Here is a 23,394-nt window from a genome sequence, read left to right as displayed (position 1 = left end):
CACCGCCAGGTTTTTATAGCGGTAGGTATCCCGACATACTACTCAATAATGGTTTTAACCTCCTGATTGCCCCTAGTTAACCCTTTCACCCCCTTTTGCCAGTGTCACTAAGCGATCGTTTTTCTGATCGCTGCATTAGTGTCACTGGTGCCGCTAAGTAGCTAGTTATTTTTTTTAGGTTGACCGCCAGGTTTTTATAGCGCTAGTTACCCCAATATACTACCCAATAATGGTTTTAACCTCCTGATTGCCCCTAGTTAACCCTTTCACCCCCTTTTGCCAGTGTCACTAAGCGATCGTTTTTCTGATCGCTGCATTAGTGTCAATGTTGCCGCTAGGTAGCTAGTTATTTTTTTAGGTTCACCGCCAGGTTTTTATAGCACTAGGTACCCCGATATACTACCCAATAATGGTTTTAACCTCCTGATTGCCCCTAGTTAACCCTTTCACCCCCTTTTGCCAGTGTCGCTAAGCAATCGTTTTTCTGATCGCTGCATTAGTGTCACTGGTGCCGCTAGGTAGCTAGTTATTTTTTTAGGTTGACCGCCAGGTTTTTATAGCGCTAGGTACCCCGATATACTACCCAATAATGGTTTTAACCTCCTGATTGCCCCTAGTTAACCCTTTCACCCCCTTTTGCCAGTGTCGCTAAGCAATAGTTTTTCTGATCGCTGCATTAGTGTCACTGGTGCCGCTAGGTAGCTAGTTATTTTTTTAGGTTGACCGCCAGGTTTTTATAGCGCTAGGTACCCCGATATACTACCCAATAATGGTTTTAACCTCCTGATTGCCCCTAGTTAACCCTTTCACCCCCTTTTGCCAGTGTCACTAAGCAATCGTTTTTCTGATCGCTGCATTAGTGTCACTGGTGCCGCTAGGTAGCTAGTTTTTTTTTTTAGGTTCACCGCCATGTTTTTATAGCGCTAGGTACCCCGATATATTACCCAATAATGGTTTTAACCTCCTGATTGCCCCTAGTTAACCCTTTCACCCTCTTTTGCCAGTGTCACTAAGCGATCGTTTTTCTGATCGCTGCATTAGTGTCACTGGTGCTGCTAGGTAGCTAGTTATTTTTTTAGGTTCACCGCCAGGTTTTTATAACGCTAGGTACCCCCATATACTACCCAATAACGGTTTTAACCCCCTGATTGCCCCTAGTTAACCCTTTCACCCCCTTTTGCCAGTATCACTAAGGAATCGTTTTTCTGATCGCTGCATTAGTGTCACTGGTGCCGCTAGGTAGCTAGTTATTTTTTTAGGTTCACCGCCAGGTTTTTATAGCGGTAGGTACCCCCATATACTAACCAATAACGGTTTTAACCCCCTGATTGCCCCTAGTTAACCCTTTCACCCCCTTTTGCCAGTGTCACTAAGCGATCGTTTTTCTGATCGCTGCATTAGTGTCACTGGTGCCGCTAGGTAGCTAGTTATTTTTTTAGGTTGACCGCCAGGTTTTTATAGCGCTAGGTACCCCGATATACTACCCAATAATGGTTTTAACATCCTGATTGCCCCTAGTTAACCCTTTCACCCCCTTTTGCCAGTGTCGCTAAGCAATCGTTTTTCTGATCGCTGCATTAGTGTCACTGGTGCCGCTAGGTAGCTAGTTATTTTTTTAGGTTCACCGCCAGGTTTTTATAGCGCTAGGTACCCCGATATACTACCCAATAATGGTTTTAACCTCCTGATTGCCCCTAGTTAACCCTTTCACCCCCTTTTGCCAGTGTCACTAAGCGATCGTTTTTCTGATCGCTGCATTAGTATCAATGGTGCCGCTAGGTAGCTAGTTATTTTTTTAGGTTCACCGGCAGGTTTTTATAGCGCTAGGTACCCCGATATGCTACCCAATAATGGTTTTAACCTCCTGATTGCCCCTAGTTAACCCTTTCACCCCCTTTTGCCAGTGTCACTAAGCAATCGTTTTTCTGATCGCTGCATTAGTGTCACTGGTGCTGCTAGGTAGCTAGTTATTTTTTTAGGTTCACCGCCAGGTTTTTATAACGCTAGATACCCCCATATACTACCAAATAACGGTTTTAACCCCCTGATTGCTCCTAGTTAACCCTTTCAACCCCTTTTGCCAGTATCACTAAGCAATCGTTTTTCTGATCGCTGCATTAGTGTCACTGGTGCTGCTACGTAGCTAGTTATTTTTTTAGGTTCACCGCCAGGTTTTTATAGCGCTAGGTACCCCGATATACTACCCAATAATGGTTTTAACCTCCTGATTGCCCCTAGTTAACCTTTTCACCCCCTTTTGCCAGTGTCGCTAAGCGATCGTTTTTCTGATCGCTGCATTAGTGTCACTGGTGCCGCTAGGTAGCTAGTTATTTTTTTAGGTTCACCGCCAGGTTTTTATAGCGCTAGGTACCCCGATATACTACCCAATAGTGGTTTTAACCTCCTGATTGCCCCTAGTTAACCCTTTCACCCCCTTTTGTCAGTATCACTAAGCAATCGTTTTTCTGATCGCTGCATTAGTGTCACTGGTGCCGCTAGGTAGCTAGTTATTTTTTTAGGTTCACTGCCAGGTTTTTATAGCGCTAGGTACCCCCATATACTACCCAATAATGGTTTTAACCTCCTGATTGCCCCTAGTTAACCCTTTCACCCCCTTTTGCCAGTGTCACTAAGCGATCGTTTTTCTGATCGCTGCATTAGTGTCACTGGTGCTGCTAGGTACTAGTTATTTTTTTAGGTTCACCGCCAGGTTTTTATAACGCTAGGTACCCCCATATACTACCCAATAACGGTTTTAACCCCCTGATTGCTCCTAGTTAACCCTTTCACCCCCTTTTGCCAGTATCACTAAGCAATCGTTTTTCTGATCGCTGTATTAGTGTCATTGGTGCCGCTAGGTAGCTAGTTATTTTTTTAGGTTCACCGGCAGGTTTTTATAGCGCTAGGTACCCCGATATACTACCCAATAATGGTTTTAACCTCCTGATTGCCCCTAGTTAACCCTTTCACCCCCTTTTGCCAGTGTCACTAAGCGATCGTTTTTCTGATCGCTGCATTAGTATCAATGGTGCCGCTAGGTAGCTAGTTATTTTTTTAGGTTCACCGCATGGTTTTTATAGCGCTAGGTACCCCCATATACTAACCAATAACGGTTTAAACCCCCTGATTGCTCCTAGTTAACCCTTTCACCCCCTTTTGCCAGTATCACTAAGCAATCGTTTTTCTGATCGCTGTATTAGTGTCATTGGTGCCGCTAGGTAGCTAGTTATTTTTTTAGGTTCACCGGCAGGTTTTTATAGCGCTAGGTACCCCGATATACTACCCAATAATGGTTTTAACCTCCTGATTGCCCCTAGTTAACCCTTTCACCCCCTTTTGCCAGTGTCACTAAGCGATCGTCTTTCTGATCGCTGCATTAGTATCAATGGTGCCACTAGGTAGCTAGTTATTTTTTTAGGTTCACCGCATGGTTTTTATAGCGCTAGGTACCCCCATATACTAACCAATAACGGTTTTAACCCCTTGATTGCCCCTAGTTAACCCTTTCACCCCCTTTTGCCAGTGTCACTAAGCAATCGTTTTTCTGATCGCTGCATTAGTGTCACTGGTGCCGCTAGGTAGCTAGTTATTTTTTTAGGTTCACCGCCAGGTTTTTATAGCACTAGGTACCCCGATATACTACCCAATAATGGTTTTAACCTCCTGATTGCCCCTAGTTAACCCTTTCACCCCCTTTTGCCAGTGACACTAAGCGATCGTTTTTCTGATCGCTGCATTAGTGTCACTGGTGCCGCGATTTTAACCCCCTGATTGCCCCTAGGTAACCCTTTCACCAGTGATCACCATATAAGTGTTACGGGTGACTCTGGTTAGTTAGTTTGCTTTTTTATAGCATCAGGCACCCACCATTTATTACCCAATAAAGGTTTAACCCCCTGATCACCCGGCGGGTGATATCAATTAGATTTTGAGGCCAGGGTTTGCGTCCCCCCAGGCAGTGCTAGGTTAGTGCCAGTACCGCTAACACCCACGCGCAAAGCATAAACCTCCCGTAGTGGTATAGAATCTGAACAGATCAATATCTGATCTGATCAGATCTCTACTAGCATCCCCAGCAGTTTAGGGTTCCAAAAAAACGCATTGTTAGCGGGATCAGCCCAGATACCTGCTAGCACCTGCGTTTTGCCCCTAAGCCCAGCCCACTCAAGTGCAGTATCGATTGATCACTGTCACTTACAAAACACTAAACACATAACTGCAGCGTTTGCAGAGTCAGGCCTGATCCCTGCGATCGCTAACAGTTTTTTTGGTAGCATTTTATATTTAAATCCTGAAGGCAGTGCTTGGTTTTCGGGGTCTGGTACGTGGCTAGGCTCCCAAAAAGTCCCCCACATGTGGTATCCCCGTACTCGGGAGAAGCAGCAGAATTTATTTTGGGGCGTAATTTCACTTATGCCCATAGCATGTGTGAGCAATATATCATTTAGTGACAACTTTGTGCAAAAAAAAAAAAATGAAATATTTCTGCAACTTGTGGCAAAATATAAAATATTTCATGGACTCAACATGCCTCTCAGTAAATAGCTTGGGGTGTCTACTTTCCAAAATGGGGTCATTTGGGGCGGTTTGTGCTATTTTGGCATTTTATGGCCTTCGAAACTGATAGGTAGTGAGGAGTGAAATCAAACATTTGCACCGTTAGAAATCCTGAAGGCAGTGATCGGCTTTCGGGGTCCCGTGCGCGGCTAGACTCCCAAAAAGTCCCACATATGCGGTATCCCCGTACTCAGGAGAAGCAGCAGAATATATTTTGGGGTGCAATTCCACATATAACTATGGCATGTGTGAGCAATATATCATTTAGTGACAACTTTTTGTAAACTTTTTTTTTTTTGTGTCAATATTCAATCACTTGGGACAAAAAAATAAAAATTCAATGGGCTCAACATGCCCCTCAGCAATTTCCTTGGGGTGTCTACTTTCCAAAATGGGGTCATTTGGGGGGGGGGGGTTTGTACTGCCCTGCCATTTTAGCACCTCAAGTAATGAGATAGGCAGTCATAAATTAAAAGCTGTGTAAATTCCAGAAAATTTACTCTAGTTTGTAGACGCTATAACTTTTGCACAAACCAATAAATATACACTTATTGACATTTTTTTTTACTATAGACGTGGCTGAATACATTTTGGCCTAAATGTATGACTAAAATGCAGTTCATTCGATTTTCAGTCTTTTTCCTTTTATATCGTAAAAAATAAATATCGCAGAGGCAATCAAGTACCATCAAAAGAAAGCTCTATTTGTGGGAAGAGAAGGACGCAAATTTTGTTTGGGTACAACATTGCATGACCGCGCAATTACCAGTTAAAACAGTGCAGTGCGAAATTGTAAAAAGACCTCTGGTCCTTAGGCTGACAATTGGTCCGGGGCTGAAGTGGTTAATTGGTCGCTGGCCCTACACATGCAGATGACAAAATCAGGATGCTTTATCTATATATACCCAATTCCAGGTAGTGTCTCGGAAATTACTGAAGCTATTGAATTTGCATGAGAGATCGCTTAACCCATCCAAAGACCCAGTACTTTGGGTCACCCATAACCTTTGACCTCCTAAAAGCAGCCCTCTATTCCAGAGGAGTCAATCGCCATCCCCACCAAACTGCGGAAGGGGGAGAGGGAAAGAAGGGGGTGGGGGGGCTGCCATTTCAAAAAGCAGATATTTGCACTGGAATTCAATGCGCTGGTGGTAGATCAGGCATTGGATGAGCTTGGGAATGTAACAGGTGACACCTTAGGTTGCCTGATTCCAAGAGACATGATGTTGAGTACAGAACCGCCTTGAAATTGACATGCTCATTTTTGACTGTTACATTGCTAAAAGGAATATCTATAAAAAAAGATATAACTTAATTTTCATGGTTTAACTGGATTGTATTGGGCATGATTTGATTTGTCTACTTTGTTTATTATATGAAGAAGAGGGCACTCGCCTCACGTTCGAGGAAACCCACAACCTTGAAAAGTGAGGTTAGCAAGGAATGCTTGATGCCTTACAAAGTCAAGAAAAACATAAGGAAAGTCCTACATATCTTTGGTCAAACCATAAAAAAGTAACATTAACCTAAATCCCTGCTAATATTTTTATAAGTCCATACTGAAAAGGTTTTTGTTCCGGGCCCATGAATGATCTATACTATGTCTGGTGGCCTAATATGCTCGTCAACCGCATTTCTGGTATACAAGATTTTGTATAACACTGTCCTCAATACACCATTTACATTTTGGGTGGCAAACAATTGTAAAAATACAAAAACAGTATGAGTATGCTACAAATAGAATCCACAAGTTCAAGATGTCCTTTTTTTTTTTTTTTACAGCACAGTAAGAAGTTAAACAGTATAACTGACAAACAAGAAATTATTTTTTCTGTTCTATGCCATAGCAAATCTTAAGTGAAGTCTGTATCCAAGCAGGCATGTAATGGAAGTCTCTCAGTTTTCGTGTTGATGGACTTTCTGCATTACAAGTTGGCTGTATGGGATATTCCTCTTGTTTTAACAATCCTCATTTACTTCACAGCTCGGATGGTTTGACCCTGGGGAAAAAACACAGCTCCAAATGTGCTATAAGGTCTGACTGCTTTCTGTTATGCAATACAGAACATAGCTGTAAAGATAAAATCACTCAATAAAAACAGGATTTTTATAACAGCTTACCTGTAAAATCCTTTTCTTTTGAAGTACATCACGGGACACAGAGCCATAGTAATTACTATGTGGTTATAATCCACCTTCAGGTGCTGGACACTGGCACACCCTAAACACGTAGTTGTCTCCCTATATAATCCTGAGTATATCAGTTTTGTAGCAAAGCAATACACGTGTATACTAGAAAGAGGGGCGGGACCTCTGTGTCCTGTGATGTACTTCAAAAGAAAAGTATTTTACAGGTAAGCTGTTCTAAAGATTCTATTTTATTTAATTGTACATCATGGGACACAGAGCCATAGTAATTACTATGTGGGATGTCCCAGAGCAATGCCAACTGAGGGGAGGGAGACAACCAACGTAGGGCACCATGGGATCAGAGGATTTATACTGCTGCCTGAAGTACACTGCGCTCAAAGGCGACATCCTCATGTCTTTTTACAGCCAGCAGATAGAATCTGGTCAATGTATGGATTGAAGACCAAGTTGCGGCTTTGTAGAATTGAGCCATGGAGGCTTGGTGATGCACTGTCCATGAAGCACTAACAGCCCTTGAGAGGGTAGAACTAGCTCTTTAAACCATAAGCTTGAACGATTACTTGTCAAATCCATTTAGAAATAGTAGTTTTTCAATGCTGCCTGTCCTCTTTTAGGACCTTCAGGCAACACAAACAAAACATCAGTTTTCCGAATCTGAGCAGTGGCCTATAAGTAGACTTTGACTGCTCTCACCACATCAAGAGAATGTAGTGATTTTTCTTCCATAGAACAGGGTTCTGGAAAAATGAAGGTAGAACAATATCCTGGTTTAGATAAAAACCTGATATTACCTTTGGTAAAAAGTTAGGGTGAGGACGCTACTAATACTACCTTATCCTTGTGAACAACAAAAAATATGGCTCTTTACAAGAAAGAGCAGCCAATTCTGACACCCTTCTTGCAGCAGATATGGTTACCAGAAAAAATAGTTTCCTTGTCAAAAAAAAGGACCAAGGGAACATGTCATATCGACCCAAAAAAAAAAAAAGGTTGTTTTGTAATGCAGACTAAACTAAATTCAAGTGCCAGGGGTTCAGGGGTTAACTAACCAGAGATTAAGCCGTGTTACCCCCTGAATAAAGTTGCGAAGCAAGTGGTCATTGAAATAATACCGGATAAGGCAGAGACCTGTCCTTATTAAGCACTCAAGGCCAGCATTATTTCTCACCCCATCTGCAGAAAGTCAAGGATTCTACCTTTGACCTATTTCCTGGGGTGCAACTCCTGGTTTCACACCAGGAGACATATGTTTCCCAGACTAAATAATATATAATTATGGAGGCTGGCTCCCTTGCATTAACCAAGGTAGAAACTACTGAACCTAGCAGCCCATGCTTCTTCAGAGTGTGGGTCTCAATAGCCAGACTGTTAAATTTAGCGTTTGTAAAGTTTGATGGAACACCGGACCTTGCGCGAGAAGGTCTGGCCGTGATGGTAGGGTCCATGAGTCCCTTACTGCCATCTTTACGATCTCTGCATACCCAGATTTCCTAGGCTCCGCTGGGGGCCACAAGAATCAATAACTTCCCTTCCTGCTTGAGCCTGCGAATTCATGGACACAGGCAGAATAGGAGGGAATGGATAAATCAGCAAAAACCAATTTCATGGGAATAGCAAGGCATCTGTTCCCCAACGGATCCTTTGTTCTTGACACAAAGTTGTTGATTTCTTTGTTGAACCTGGACGCAAACAGATCTATGTCTGGGATCCCCAATTTTTTACATATTGACAGGAAGATATCGGGGTGAAGGAACCAGTCTCCTGGGAATAACTGCTGGCGACTCAAGTAGTCCACCTGCCCATTTTCTATTCCTAGAATGAAGACTGCCAATGGGCAAAGTACATTGTTTTCTGCCCAAGATAGGATATGATTCACCTTTCTCTGGGCCGCACAACTTTTTATGCCCCCTTGGTGATTAATATAGGCCATTGCTGTGATATTGTCAGATTGAATCCTGGCAGGACAATACAGTAAACTGAACATTCAGGCCCTCAGGACCAAGAGCTCTGCCTGAATTTCTAAATTGTTAATGGGCAAGGCCATTTCTGATCTGGGACACTTCTATTGGACAGTTGCCTCTTCCAGGACTGTTCCCCAACCTAAACAAAAAAGGTTGGCATATGTTGTGATCACTTCCCAGGTACCTGAAGGAAGGATTTTCCCCTTAGCAGATTTTTGTCTATTAACTATAAATGGAGGCTCCAGCGTACCTAGCCTACATCACCTAGTATTTCCAGGTGGTCTCTCATCCGGGTACTAACCAGGCCCGACCCAGCTTAGCTGCCAAGATCAGACGCTATCAGGGTGATGTGGCCATAAGCTTTGGAGTCAGACACATTGGGAATGTAGGACTTGAACCCTTTGTTCCAAGCCAATAGGATACTGTTTTTTCAGCAGTCTAGAATGAGACTGAGCATAAGGAACGGCCTTGAATGAAGCCATCATCTTTCCCAACAACCTCATATAAAGTTGAATAGAAGAAATTGCATCTTGAAATTTACCTAAATCAGTTCCTTTATGGCGCTGATCTTTGCCTGGGGTAAGAATACCCATTTCTGTGTGTACCTATGATCGGACCCAAGTATTTTAGCCTTCTTCATGGTTTTAAAGAAGATTTCTCCTAGGTTGAGAATCCGACCTAGGTATACCTGGTAGTTGAATGTGGTGACCATACTTTGGTCTAAGCCGGCTACTGACTGGACTATCAAGAACAGATCGACTAGGTAAACCATAATGGTTATACCTTGGGCCCTTAAGCTGGCTAGAATAGGGGCCAGAACCTTTGTAAACACTCAATGTGCAGTAACTGGACTGGAAAGCAGAGCTACACACTGAAAATGAAGATTTTCCATCTTGAAAAGTAGATATTACTAGTGAGTGAGGAAATAGGCATATTGAGGTATGCATCTTTGATGTCGATAGATGCCAGGGGGTTCTCCTCCTTGTAGGATGGAGATTACTGGTTTGGATTGACTCCATACGAAAAAAGACTGGTTATTTTCAGGAATTGAATTTTGAGATCCAGAATGTCCATTCAGATTTGGCACCATGAAAAAAAAAAAAAAAGAGGTTTGAATCAAACCCCAACCTCTGTTCTTACATGGGGACCCCCATGATCACTTTTTTCTTTTTCTCTGGATGCTTAGAAACATTTGATCTGAGAAAACGAGGAGACAGGAACTCTTGGAACTCCAATTTGTACCCTGAAGCTATTGAGGAAGTCCCCCATTCGTCTCGACACTCTTCCTGCCAGATCCTTAAGAACTGCAGAAGATTTCCCCCTATTCGATTGAACCTGATGGTGGAAGCCTGATGCCTTTACAATGAAGGAGCTTTAAAACAAAAATACATTTACTCCTTTTCTTAAATGGCAAAAGGGGTGCTTTCCGCTAGAATTTCTTTGGCTGTATTATCGTGACCAACACCTTAGACTGGCGAAAAAACTGAGCTACTCCCAGTAGTGGGAGGTGTTATATCGGAAAGGTAACTTCCTGTTTAGGGTGTGCCAGTGTCCAGCATCTGAAGGTGGACTATAACCACATAGTAATTACTATGGCTCTGTGTTCCGTGATGTACATTTAAAGACTGTCTTTTTGACTAATACTTACATGTTTAGGAAGCAAGATGAACTAAATGGGCAGTATGATAAATACATGGTTGCTTACACTGATAAAAGGACAATTGGGCATAGGTGCGAACCCGAAAACTAAATTGATGTTTTTTTTTTGCTTTCAAGTAGGGATGAGCCGAACACCCCCCGGTTCGGTTCGCACCAGAACTTGCGAACGACCCCCGCGTTCGGTACGAACGTTAGAACCCCATTGAAGTCTATGGGACTCGAACGTTCGAATTGGAAAGTGCTAATTTTAACGGCTAATATGCAAGATAGTGTCCTAAAAAGGGTTTGGCGACCTGCCTCCTGCCTCAGGGGACATGGGTCACTGCAAAAAAAAGTTTTAAAAACTACCGTTTTGGCGGGAGCACTGATTTTAATGACGATTAAAGTGAAAAAAAAAAGTGAAATATTCCTTTAAATATGGTGCCTGCGGGGGGGCTGTAGTATGCCTGTGAAGTGCCACGTGTTTCCCGTGTTTAGAACAGTCCCTGCACAAAATGACATTAAACGGAAATAACACCATTTAAAACTGCTTGCGGTTTTAATGTTATATCTGGTTCCTGCAATATGGTTGAAAATCATTGAGAAACATGGCATGGGTAGCCCTCCCTGCCCATTACCAGCCTATTTGGGTCTTGTACGCATATTAACCACTTTCAGACCGGACCATTTTGCTGGTAAATGACCAGAGGTCTTTTTACACTTTGGCACTGCGCTGCTTTAACTGGTAATTGCGCGGTCATGCAATGTTGTACCCAAACAAAATTTGCGTCCTTTTCTTCCCACAAATAGAGCTTTCTTTTGATGGTATTTGATTGCCTCTGCGATTTTTATTTTTTGCGATATAAACGTAAAAAGACCGCAAATTTTGAAAAAAAATGATATTTTCTACTTTTTGTTATTAGAAAAATCCAATAAACTCAATTTTAGTCATACATTTAGGACAAAATGTATTCAGCCACATGTCTTTGGTAAAAAAAAAGTCAATAATTGTATATTTATTGGTTTGCGCAAAAGTTGTCACATCTACAAACTAAGGTACGTTTTCTGGAATTTACGCAGCTTTTAGTTTACGACTGCCTATCTCATTTCTTGAGGTGCTAAAATGACAGGGCAGTACAAAACCCCCCCAAATGACCCCATTTTGGAAAGTAGACCCCCTAAGGAAATTGATAAGAGGCATGTTGAGCCCATTGAATATTTTATTTTTTTGCCTCAAGCGATTGAATAATGACAAAAAAAAAATTTTTTTTTTTTTTTTACACAAAGTTGTCACTAAATGATATATTGCTCACACATGCTATGGGCGTATGTGAAATGACACCCCAAAATAAATTCTGCTGCTTCTCCTGAGTACGGGGATACCACATATGTGGGACTTTTTGGGAGCCTAGCCGCGTACAGGGCCCCGAAAACCAAGCACCGCCTTCAGGCTTTCTAAGGGCGTCAATTTTTGATTTCACGCCTCACTACCTATTACAGTTTTGAAGGCCATAAAATGCCAAGATGGCACAAAACCCCCACAAATGACCCCATTTTAGAAAGTAGACACCCCAAGCTATTTGCTGAGAGGCATGTTGAGTCCATGGAATATTTTATATTTTGCCACAAGTTGCGGGAAAATTACAAACTTTTTTTTTTTTTTTTTTTTTTTCACAAAGTTGTCACTAAATGATATATTGCTCATGCATGCCATGGGCATATGTGAAATGACACCCCAAAATAAATTCTGCTGCTTCTCCTGAGTACGGGGATACCACATATGTGGGACTTTTTGGGAGCCTAGCCGCGTACGGGGCCCCGAAAACCAAGCACCGCCTTCAGGCTTTCTAAGGGCGTAATTTTTTGAGTTCACTTCTCACTACCTATTACAGTTTTGAAGGCCATAAAATGCCAAGATGGCACAAAACCCCCACAAATGACCCCATTTTAGAAAGTAGACACCCCAAGCTATTTGCTGAGAGGCATGTTGAGTCCATGGAATATTTTATATTTTGCCACAAGTTGCGGGAAAATTACAAACTTTTTTTTTTTTTCACAAAGTTGTCACTAAATGATATATTGCTCACGCATGCCATGGGCATATGTGAAATGACACCCCAAAATAAATTCTGCTGCTTCTCCTGAGTACGGGGATACCACATATGTGGGACTTTTTGGGAGCCTAGCCGCGTACGGGGCCCCAAAAACCAAGCACCGCCTTCAGGCTTTCTAAGGGCGTTACAGTTTTGAAGGCCATAAAATGCCAAGATGGCACAAACCCCCCCCCCCCAAATGACCCCATTTTAGAAAGTAGACACCCCTAAATTTAGGGGTACACTAGTGAGACTAGGTAATAAATGGCGGGTGCCCTGAAACTATAAAAAAATAACTAACCAACCAGCGTCACCTGTAACAGTTATATGGTGATCACTGGTGAAAGGGTTAACTAGGGGGCAATCAGGGGGCTTTATGCGGTAGTATATGGGGGTCCCTGGCGCTATAAAAAGCTGCGGCGAACCTAAATACCTACCTGCCTAACTAGCGTCACCTGTGACACTAATACAGCGATCAGAAAAACGATCGCTTATTAGGCTGGGTTCACACTGGAGCGATGCGGGAACGCCACGAATGCGCGGCGGGTTCCCGCATCGCATGCCTCCCGGCGGCAGTTCACACTGCCCTATGCGAACTGCTGGGAGTGTCAGTGAAATGTTAATGACACCCCCAGATCAGTTCGCATATCGCAGTGCGATCTGCAAACTTGGATCGCATGGTGTGAACACCCATGCGATCCGATTCTGCTGCGGACCAAAAAAAGGGTCCCGTGCGAGTTTGCGGCGGGTGCGACACGAATTCAGCCATACTATCTGTATAGCTGAACTCGAATCGCACAGAGATCGGATGTGATTTGCACTGCAGTGCGGTGCGAATCACATCCGTTCTCATAAACCGCTGCAATGTGAACCCAGCCTTAGTGACACTGGCGACGGGGGGTGATCACGGGGTTAAACCTTTATTGGGGGGGTTAGGGGGGTACCTTAGAACTAAAGGGGGCTAACCCTAACTGCCCTAACAGTTATTAGTCACAAATGACACCTGCCGGGTGATCAGGGGGTTAAACCTTTATTAGGTAATAAATGGCGGGTGCCCTGAAACTATAAAAAAATAACTAACCAACCAGCGTCACCTGTAACAGTTATATGGTGATCACTGGTGAAAGGGTTAACTAGGGGGCAATCAGGGGGCTTTATGCGGTAGTATATGGGGGTCCCTAGCGCTATAAAAAGCTGCGGCGAACCTAAATACCTACCTGCCTAACTAGCGTCACCTGTGACACTAATACGGCGATCAGAAAAATGATCGCTTATTAGGCTGGGTTCACACTGGAGCGATGCGGAAACGCCGCGAATCCGCGGCGGGTTCCCGCATCGCATGCCTCCCGGCGGCAGTTCACACTGCCCTATGCGAACTGCTGGGAGTGTCAGTGAAATGTTACTGACACCCCCAGATCAGTTCGCATATCGCAGTGCGATCTGCAAACTCGGATCGCATGGTGTGAACACCCATGCGATCCGATTCTGCTGCGGGCCAAAAAAAGGGTCCCGTGCGAATTTGCGGCGGGTGCGGCGGGTGTGGCGGGTGCGGCGGGTGCGGCGAATGGCTGAACTCGAATCGCACAGAGATCGGATGTGATTTGCACTGCAGTGCGGTGCGAATCACATTCGTTCTCATAAACCGCTGCAATGTGAACCCAGCCTTAGTGACACTGGCGACGGGGGGTGATCACGGGGTTAAACCTTTATTGGGGGGGTTAGGGGGGTACATTAGAACTAAAGGGGGCTAACCCTAACTGCCCTAACAGTTATTACAGTCACAAATGACACCAATGCAAAAAAAAAAAAAAAAAAAAAAAAAATGACATTGGTGTCACTGTGACTGGGGGGCAGGGGTAATTGGGGGGGTGATCGGGGGGTAAAGGGGGGGTGTGAGTGTGCCTGGCATGTTCTACTGTGTGTGGGATGTGTTGGTGCAACTCACTGATCCGCTCTCCTCCGTGTCGGAACGAAAAATACCGACACGGAGGAGAGAATACATCACTTCCTCTCCTGTGTTTACATTACAGGAGAGGAAGTGATGTCACCGGGGATTTCCATTCGTCGGGAGCGATCGCGAGGGGGTGGCCATGAATGAATGGCCGTCCCCTCGTCCGGGATCGCTCCCGAACGAAAACCGACCGCCGCAGGCACCGGGCGGGGGCCCGATCGGGCCCCCGACCCGCGGGAGGCAAAGGACGTACATATATGTGCTTATGCCTGCCCGTGCCATTCTGATGACGTAGATCGGCGTGAGGCGGTCGGCAAGTGGTTAAGGGGAACCCCGTACCCATATTAAAAAAAGGAAATGCGTGTGGCCCCCAGGCCCTATATACTCAGAACAGCAGTATACAGGCGGTGCAAACAAGACAGGGACTGTGTAGGTTTGTTGTGTTAAGTTGAATCTGTTTGTCATTTTCAACCGGTACATTTTTAAAGTGTAGCTCCAGTCAAAAAAACTATCTTTAAGCTTTTTGGAAAACATAGGGAAGGGTTATCACCCCTGTATAATTTGTTTTGTCGTCCATCTTTTTTCATCTCACTTGCTGCTGTCTCCTTGCGTTTGCAAGTAGGAGATGTTTGTAAGTTGGATGTTTGAAAGTAGGGGCCTGCCCTATATTATAGCGGTATGTACTGGGTACAGAGCACGCAGACAGCACGCACTACTGACTGCAAGCTCTATTATTAACCACTTGTTAGCCCAATGTTTGCATAAAGTGAAAGATGAAGTTATGCTGAGTAAATAGATATCAAACATGTCACTCTTCAAAATTGCACATGCCCGTGGAATGGCGCCAAACGTCGCTACTTAAAAAATCCCCATAGGCGACGCTTTAAATATTTTTTTACTGGTTACATGTTTTGAGTTGCAGAGGAGGTCTAGGACTAGAATTATTGCTCTCGCTCTAACATTCTCGGCGATACCTCACATGTGTGGCACATGCGAGCACATGGGGGCATGGGCGCTTTAATTTTTATTTTATTTTTTTATTGTTCATTTTACTTTATTTATTTTAGTTTGACATTTTTTTTCCCAAAAATATATTTTTGATCACTTTTATTCCTATTAAAAGAAATGTAAACATCCCTTGTAATAGGAATATGGGGTGACAGGTCCTCTTTACAGTGAAATCTGGGGGGTCAATATGACCCCACATCTCACCTCTAGGCTGGGAAGCCTGAAATAAAAAATAAAAAAAAGATTCTGGCTTTGATCGTACTGGCGAGTTGGTAGAAGCACCGGAGGGCGGTGAGGGGTGGGGGGCGTCTATGGCTGGGTATTTCAGGGTATCACCGAGTATGGCTGGGTATCTCTGAGTATGGCAATTTATGGCAGGGTATTACAGAGTATTGGCGGGGTACTACAGAGTAATAGCAGGGTACTGCAGAGTATTGGGGGTACTGCAGAGTAATGGCGGGTACTGCAGAGTATTGGGGGGTACTGCAGAGTAATGGGGGTTACTGCAGAGTAATGGGGGGTACTGCAGAGTAATGGCAGGGTACTGCACTGCAGAGTAATGGCGGGGTACTGCACTGCAGAGTAATGGCGGGGTACTGCAGAGTAATGGCGGGGTACTGCAGAGTAATGGCAGGGTACTGCACTGCAGAGTAATGGCGGGGTACTGCACTGCAGAGTAATGGCAGGGTACTGCAGAGTAATGGCAGGGTACTGCAGAGTATTGGGGGTACTGCAGAGTAATGGCGGGTACTGCAGAGTATTGGGGGGTACTGCAGAGTAATGGGGGTTACTGCAGAGTAATGGGGGGTACTGCAGAGTAATGGCAGGGTACTGCACTGCAGAGTAATGGCGGGGTACTGCACTGCAGAGTAATGGCGGGGTACTGCAGAGTAATGGCGGGGTACTGCAGAGTAATGGCAGGGTACTGCACTGCAGAGTAATGGCGGGGTACTGCACTGCAGAGTAATGGCGGGGTACTGCAGAGTAATGGCGGGGTACTGCAGAGTAATGGCAGGGTACTGCACTGCAGAGTAATGGCAGGGTACTGCACTGCAGAGTAATGGCGGGGTACTGCACTGCAGAGTAATGGCGGGGTACTGCAGAGTAATGGCGGGGTACTGCAGAGTAATGGCAGGGTACTGCACTGCAGAGTAATGGCAGGGTACTGCACTGCAGAGTAATGGCAGGGTACTGCACTGCAGAGTAATGGCGGGGTACTGCACTGCAGAGTAATGGCGGGGTACTGCAGAGTAATGGCGGGGTACTGCAGAGTAATGGCAGGGTACTGCACTGCAGAGTAATGGCAGGGTACTGCACTGCAGAGTAATGGCGGGGTACTGCACTGCAGAGTAATGGCGGGGTACTGCAGAGTAATGGCGGGATACTGCAGAGTAATGGCAGGGTACTGCACTGTAGAGTAATGGCAGGGTACTGCACTGCAGAGTAATGGCGGGGTACTGCAGAGTAATGGCAGGGTACTGCACTGCAGAGTAATGGCAGGGTACTGCACTGCAGAGTAATGGCAGGGTACTGCACTGCAGAGTAATGGCGGGGTACTGCACTGCAGAGTAATGGCGGGGTACTGCAGAGTAATAGCGGGGTACTGCAGAGTAATGGCAGGGTACTGCACTGCAGAGTAATGGCAGGGTACGGCACTGCAGAGTAATGGCGGGGTACTGCACTGCAGAGTAATGGCGGGGTACTGCAGAGTAATGGCGGGATACTGCAGAGTAATGGCAGGGTACTGCACTGCAGAGTAATGGCAGGGTACTGCACTGCAGAGTAATGGCGGGGTACTGCACTGCAGAGTAATGGCGGGGTACTGCACTGCAGAGTAATGGCGGGGTACTGCAGAGTAATGGCGGGGTACTGCAGAGTAATGGCAGGGTACTGCAGAGTATGCACTGGTATTGCAGAGTATTGGCAGGGAATTGAGGGGTTAAATTCGGTGAGCAGCGATGTGGGCACTGCAGATGCAGCCCACATCGCTGCTGACACCGATCTCTTTCCCCTCCGCTGTACCGATCGGTACAGAAAGGGGAGGGAGGAACAGGCGTCATAACATGACGCCGGTTTGTTTCCAAGTGATCACTCCGTCATTTGACGGAGCAATCACGTGGTAAACGGCCGCTATGAGCGGCCGTTTACCGTGATGCGCCGGGTCCTATGGACCCGGCGGTCACGGATGCTCTCGAGTGCGCACACCTCGGGGCACGCGAGAGCAGAATTCTGGGAGGCCGTTAATTAACGGCCTCTCAGAGTTAAACAACCGCCCTGAAGCCGTTAATCGGCAATGGGCAGTTGTTAAGTGGTTAAAGCTAGATCACTAGCTATATAGGTGAGGTGAATATAGTGGTGTATACTGCAGTCAGGGCACAGACAACAACCACTACACAGCAGCAAGATAGGAAATCAGCCAAAAACGATTGGTGTGTACTGTGTTGAAGGTACACAGAACACCCACTGCTTCAGATGCAAAGTAACACACTACAGGAGGCCGCCTTAAAGGCGGCCTTATATAGTGTGGGGCGTGCACTACATAGCCTGAGCTATGATTGGCCACAGGCAGGATGCCTGTGGCCAATCATGGCTCTCCTCGCTGCCGGCGCTGCGATTGGCCAAGCATGCGGGGTCACAGTGCATGCTTGGCCAATCATCGGGCAGCAATGCACTGCGCCAACGCAGTGCATTGTGGTCCGCGCGCGCGTCACTCGAATTTTGACGCGAACGGCCAAAACTTTCGGAATTCGCCGAACGGACGAACAGCCAATGTTCGAGTCGAACGTACGTTCGACTTGAACACGAAGCTCATCCCTACTTTCAAGCTTGAATCGTTTTTCTGTGTATATCCTGATGAGATCTTAAAAAAAACTTTTTAGGGTATCAACTACTGTACTGAATATTTCTCCTGGTCCTAGTGTAAGAAAAGTTATGACATAATGGCATCTCAGCTCCATCCTGGCTGTGTAGGGTTTCTGGTTTTGCACACCATATCTAGTAGTTTTTTGATAGCTTTAAAATATTAAGCACTTCAATACCGGGCACTTAAACACTTTCCTGCCCAGACCAATTTTGAGCTTTCAAAGCTGTCGCACTTTGAATGACAATTGCGCGGTCATGCTACACTGTACCCAAATGAAATTTTTATCATTTTTTCCCCACAAATAGAGCTTACTTTTGGTGGTATTTGATCACCTCTACGGTTTTTATTTTTTGCGTTACAAATAAAAAAATACCGAAAATGTAAAAAAAAATTTTTTTTTTGTTTCAGTTTCAAAACTTTGTAAATAAGTACGTTTTCTCCTTCACTGATGGGGCTACACTGATGGGCACTGATAAGGCGGCACTGATGGGCACCAATGATGTGGCACCAATGAAGTGGCACTGATGAGGTGGCATTGATGGACACTGATATGTGGCACTGATGGGCGACACGGATGGGCACTGATAGCTGGCACAGATTGGCATGGATGGGTGGCACAGATGGGCATGGATAGGCGGCACAGATAGGCACGGGTGGGCACTGATAGGCGGCACAGGTGGCACTCATAGGCGGCATTGTATTGCCAATCAGTGCCAAACAATAATGCATGCCAATCAGTGATGCCCATTGTGGGCACTGATTGGCATCAATTATGGGCACTGATTGGTATCCATTGTGGCACTGACTGGCATCCCTGGTGGTCTAGGGAGGATTACCTTTTGCTTGGCATCCCTGGTGGTCTGGTGGCGTCCCTGGTGGTCCAGTGTGGGCATCCTCGGGGGGGGGGGGGGCTGTGCTGATAATCGATCAGCACAGACCCCCCCCGTCAGAGGAGCAGCCGATCGGCTCTCCTCTACTCGCGTCTGACAGACGCGAGTGAGGAAAAGCCGATCACCGGCTCTTCCTATTTACACTGTGATCAGCCGTGATTGGACACGGCTGATCACGTGGTAAAGAGTCTCCGTTGGAGACTCTTTACCGAGATCATAGTTGCCGGGTGTCAGACTGACACCCCGCAACGATTGCAGCGATGCGCGCCCCCAGGGGCGTGCATCGGCTCATAATCCTGATCATGTCATATGACGTCCGATCAGGATTATGAAACCACTTTGCCACCGTCAATTGCCTATAGGTCGGGCGGCAAGTGGTTAAGAAAACTGAAACCCCTACGCAAGCCATGGTGTTGTCTAATCATTACGCTTATCTTCAAAGTTCTTCCACTTATATCACTGGAGAAACCTCTGCAAACTAAGAATCATCTCCACAGTAGAGACCCAGGGTGACGCAGGATACTTTGGAATTTTAACATATGTAGAAGAAAACTAATAGCAGGGCGCTGAAGTCAGTATCAAATAAAACCCCTCTTTTTAAAACTAGCAGCACAATTACATTGAAGTCAGCATTAAACAGCATGGATAGGGAACTCCCTGAACAAATCAGCTGTTATCAGTGTGAGGCTGTAGGCATCAAAGAGCAAACTGAGACCAAGGGGGACAGGGAGCCAGCCAGCTCAAAATATGGATATTAGCAGCGGCATCCAGATGCATTTGAAAAAGAAAAGAAGGTCAAAGTCCCTGAAAACGTGCCATGCACACCCCTCTCCCAAAATCCACCAGGCATTTTGAAAAAGGTCATCCTCGTGTGCAGCCTAGAATGCCACCTCTAATAAATATATTTTGAGCTGGCTGGCTGCCTATCATCTTCGGTCTCTGCTCAGTAATGCTTATGACCTCACACTAATCACAGCTGCTTGGTCTCAGGTCTTCCCTATCTATGTTGTTTCATGCTAACTTCAATGTAAATGTGCTGCTTATTTTAATAAAGTGTTTATTTTATACTGACCTCAGCACCCTGCTGTTTGTTTTCTTCTACAGTGAGGTGATCCTATCCAGAGATTCTGTGGTAGCAGCAGAGGTTCCAGTCTTGGTTCCTTCTCCTGTTCAGCCACACTTCCATCTATTTTGCCTTATCCATTCCTTTACTCTGTTGATGGTCTACAGATAAAGATGAAAGTTCCAATGGACCAAGGGACTTTGCATTTCTCCTAGGAGCACCATATGTACTGTGTACGTGTACACTTTGAATTTTACCATATGACGGCTAATAAATTTGTTCCTCTATCCATGCACATGTGCAGACACAACCAGCCTCTGAAATAGTTTTAGAAATGTTATATTATTGAACAGATGTCCATATTAGGAGAAGAAAATATCCTATATGGTGGATAGAGCAGGAGCTTTTAACTGCTAAACCTTAAGGCCCCTTTCACACGGGACGGATCAGTAATGATCCGCTTGCTCAGCGGGGATCGCTCCGTTCTCCCCGCTGAGCCGGCGGATGACAGGGCGGTCCCAGCACACTGTGCTGGGACCGACCTGTCAGCTCTCCGCTCTCCTCTATGGGGGATCAGATGAGCACGGACCGTCTGTCCGTGTTCATCCGATCCGCTCTGCAGACGGATAGAAAAATAGGATTTTCCTCCATCTGCAGAATCGGACAATTGCGGAGGCGGACGATATCGGGTGTCTGCGGATGTTCATCCGCAGACACCCGCTATCCCATAGGAATGCATGTATGTCCGTATTTCATCCACAAGCGGATGGAAGAAATACGGACATAATGTCCGCATGTGTGAAAGGGGCCTTACTGTTTTTGTGTAACCCCGGTGTAATGTTTTATCTTTCTAAATGAAATAATGACATGTTAATACTTCCTGTTTTAGGAAGGCTCCTTGTCCCATGTTATTTTTTTTTTGTACATAACAGCTTATTACCGGATAACTCTTTTTCCAGGATGGTCACATGAGAGATTGGCTCCACCTCCCACAAGCACATACAAGTTTAAAAAAAAGACCTCCCTAGGCTAGCCCTTCAGTTGTACAAAGAATGGCTTGCTGACATATGCAACTTGATATCTTCCATCAGTAAAGGTGGGGGTCCACCATTCTGGAGGATTCCTGGAAAAGGAGTTACCATTAGGCAATAACTCTAGCTTTTCCAAGTCATCCTCCAGGATGGTCACATGAGTAGTTTCCTACCTAGGGTGGGACTCCTGCTTGGAGGACCTTTCAACCAAAGGTCAGGGCCTGGGCGGAGACCAAATCAATCCTGTAGTGCTTAACAAAGGTGGAGTCACTGGACCAGACGGCTGCTCAGCATATCTGCTCGAGGGAGGCCCCAGCTTTCCTTGCCCAGAAAGTAGCAATTGAGCATGTAGAGTGCGCTTTTAAGATTGGTGGATTGACTTGGTTTCTTTAATTGCCATCCTGATACATCTACCTCTGGAATTCTTGGATCCTGGTTTTCCTTTGTGAATGCCTCCGAATGAAACGAAAGGGTTTGGTTTGTGGTGGATGCACCTCCTTACATCCAAAGTCACAAATGCTTCCTCCCCCTGCTTGGATAGGTTCTGGCAGAAGTATGGCAACATGACCTCTTGTGTCTGATGGAATGGTGAGGCAACTTTGGGGTCCGGCCTGAGGACTAGCTCATCTGGAAAGATTGTGAAAAAAGGCTCTTCTATGGAGAGGGCCTGGAGTTCACTTATGCGCCTAGCTGATGTGATATCAACTAAGAAAGCCATTTTCACTGTTAGGTATTTTAATTAAATGTCTGAGAGCAGTTGAAAAGGCCCTTGGGTTAGGGCCTTGAGCACCAGGGAGAGGACCCAAGGGACTACCTTAAAGTGGATGTAAACCCACTCTCATCCTTTCTAAACTATTGCCATAGTGGTTATCTATAAGGATATACATACCTCCTGCATTATAACCTTATCTATCAATTGTGTCCCCTCTGTCTGTTATGAAACCTGAAAAAACTACATATTCTGTGGGTGGGTCTGTTGGCTGGAGCTCAGAGGGTGGAGTCATGTCAGTAGACTCCCTACCCACCTCTACGCTCCCCTTGTCAACATGCATTTTCTCCTGTGTATTTCTTATACTGCACTACTGCTATGATCACTAACGTCCAGTCAAAACCCAGAAAAGTCACCACATGACTTCAGCATGCCCAGTCATGCTGGAGGAGTGGAGCAGCCAATCCTAGGAGAGCTGGGGAAGAAAGGAGGAGATCTGAAGTACACAGAATGCCTCTCTCAAGCTTGTGCATGAGATATGGAAATTGCCTGTCACTCACAGCAAGGGGGGAAGAACTGACTCCTATTTCTCTGTGTGTCAGTTTTAATCTCACTGAAAAAAAGAGAGAACTGCTCAGAGCTGGATTAACTCTTCTTGGTAAGACTGGGCACAGATGACATGAAATCCTATACTGTAGAAGGTGCAAGCCCTTCATTTAAAAACTTCTTGGGTTTATATCCACTTTGAAACCTTCACTGGGGCGGTTTCTTGAGATGGACTTGAAGAACCATTGGACTAGAGCGGTGGTGTCCACAAAAAAAAAAAAAAAAAAAAAAAAAAAATTGACAGTGCCGCAGCGTGCCTTTTGAGCATGCTTACCGCCAAGCCAGCTTCTTCCCCCTCAGGAAGAAAGTCCAGGAATTTGCCCACATCTTGCCGATTTCTGTGTTTGGGAACATGTTTGCTGTGTACTTTTTCCAAAAAGTTTGCCATATATCTTCTTCATTACTGGTTTTCTGTTTTGTAGGAGCGTCACCATTACTTTAGCAGAGAGACCTTTGTTCAGTAGAATGCACCGTTTAAAATCCACGCTGTCAATTTCAGAGTTTGAAGTTGTGGGTGGCATGCCCCCAACTGCCACAGAAGGTTGTCCTGGTTCAGTAGAATCCAGGGGTCTTCCTCTGCCATCTTCTTTAGTGTCAAACTACAATCTCTTTGGCCAAAAGGGTGCTAGTTGGATTACCCTTATCTTCTCAATTCAAATATTTATTATCGTTCTGGGTAGAAGTTGTACCAGGGGAAAGGCGTAGCCTAGGTTGAACGTCCTCGGGAGTCCACCCCTAGCGAGTCGTTCTCGCTTTTTAGGGAAAAAACAAAACAAAAAACATAATGCCACCTTGGCCTCTCTGGAAAACCCCCACTTCGAAGAAAGTAACGAAAACATTTTGTGATTCAATTCCCATTCTGCTGGGTCCAGC

Source organism: Lithobates pipiens, unplaced genomic scaffold, assembly GCF_037356315.1.
Source record: "Lithobates pipiens isolate NorthernLeopardFrog02 unplaced genomic scaffold, aLitPip1_a1.2 Scaffold_16, whole genome shotgun sequence".
Lineage (NCBI taxonomy): Eukaryota > Metazoa > Chordata > Amphibia > Anura > Ranidae > Lithobates > Lithobates pipiens.
The sequence above is the reverse complement of the archived record's forward strand: the minus strand, read 5'-3'. Positions refer to the sequence as shown.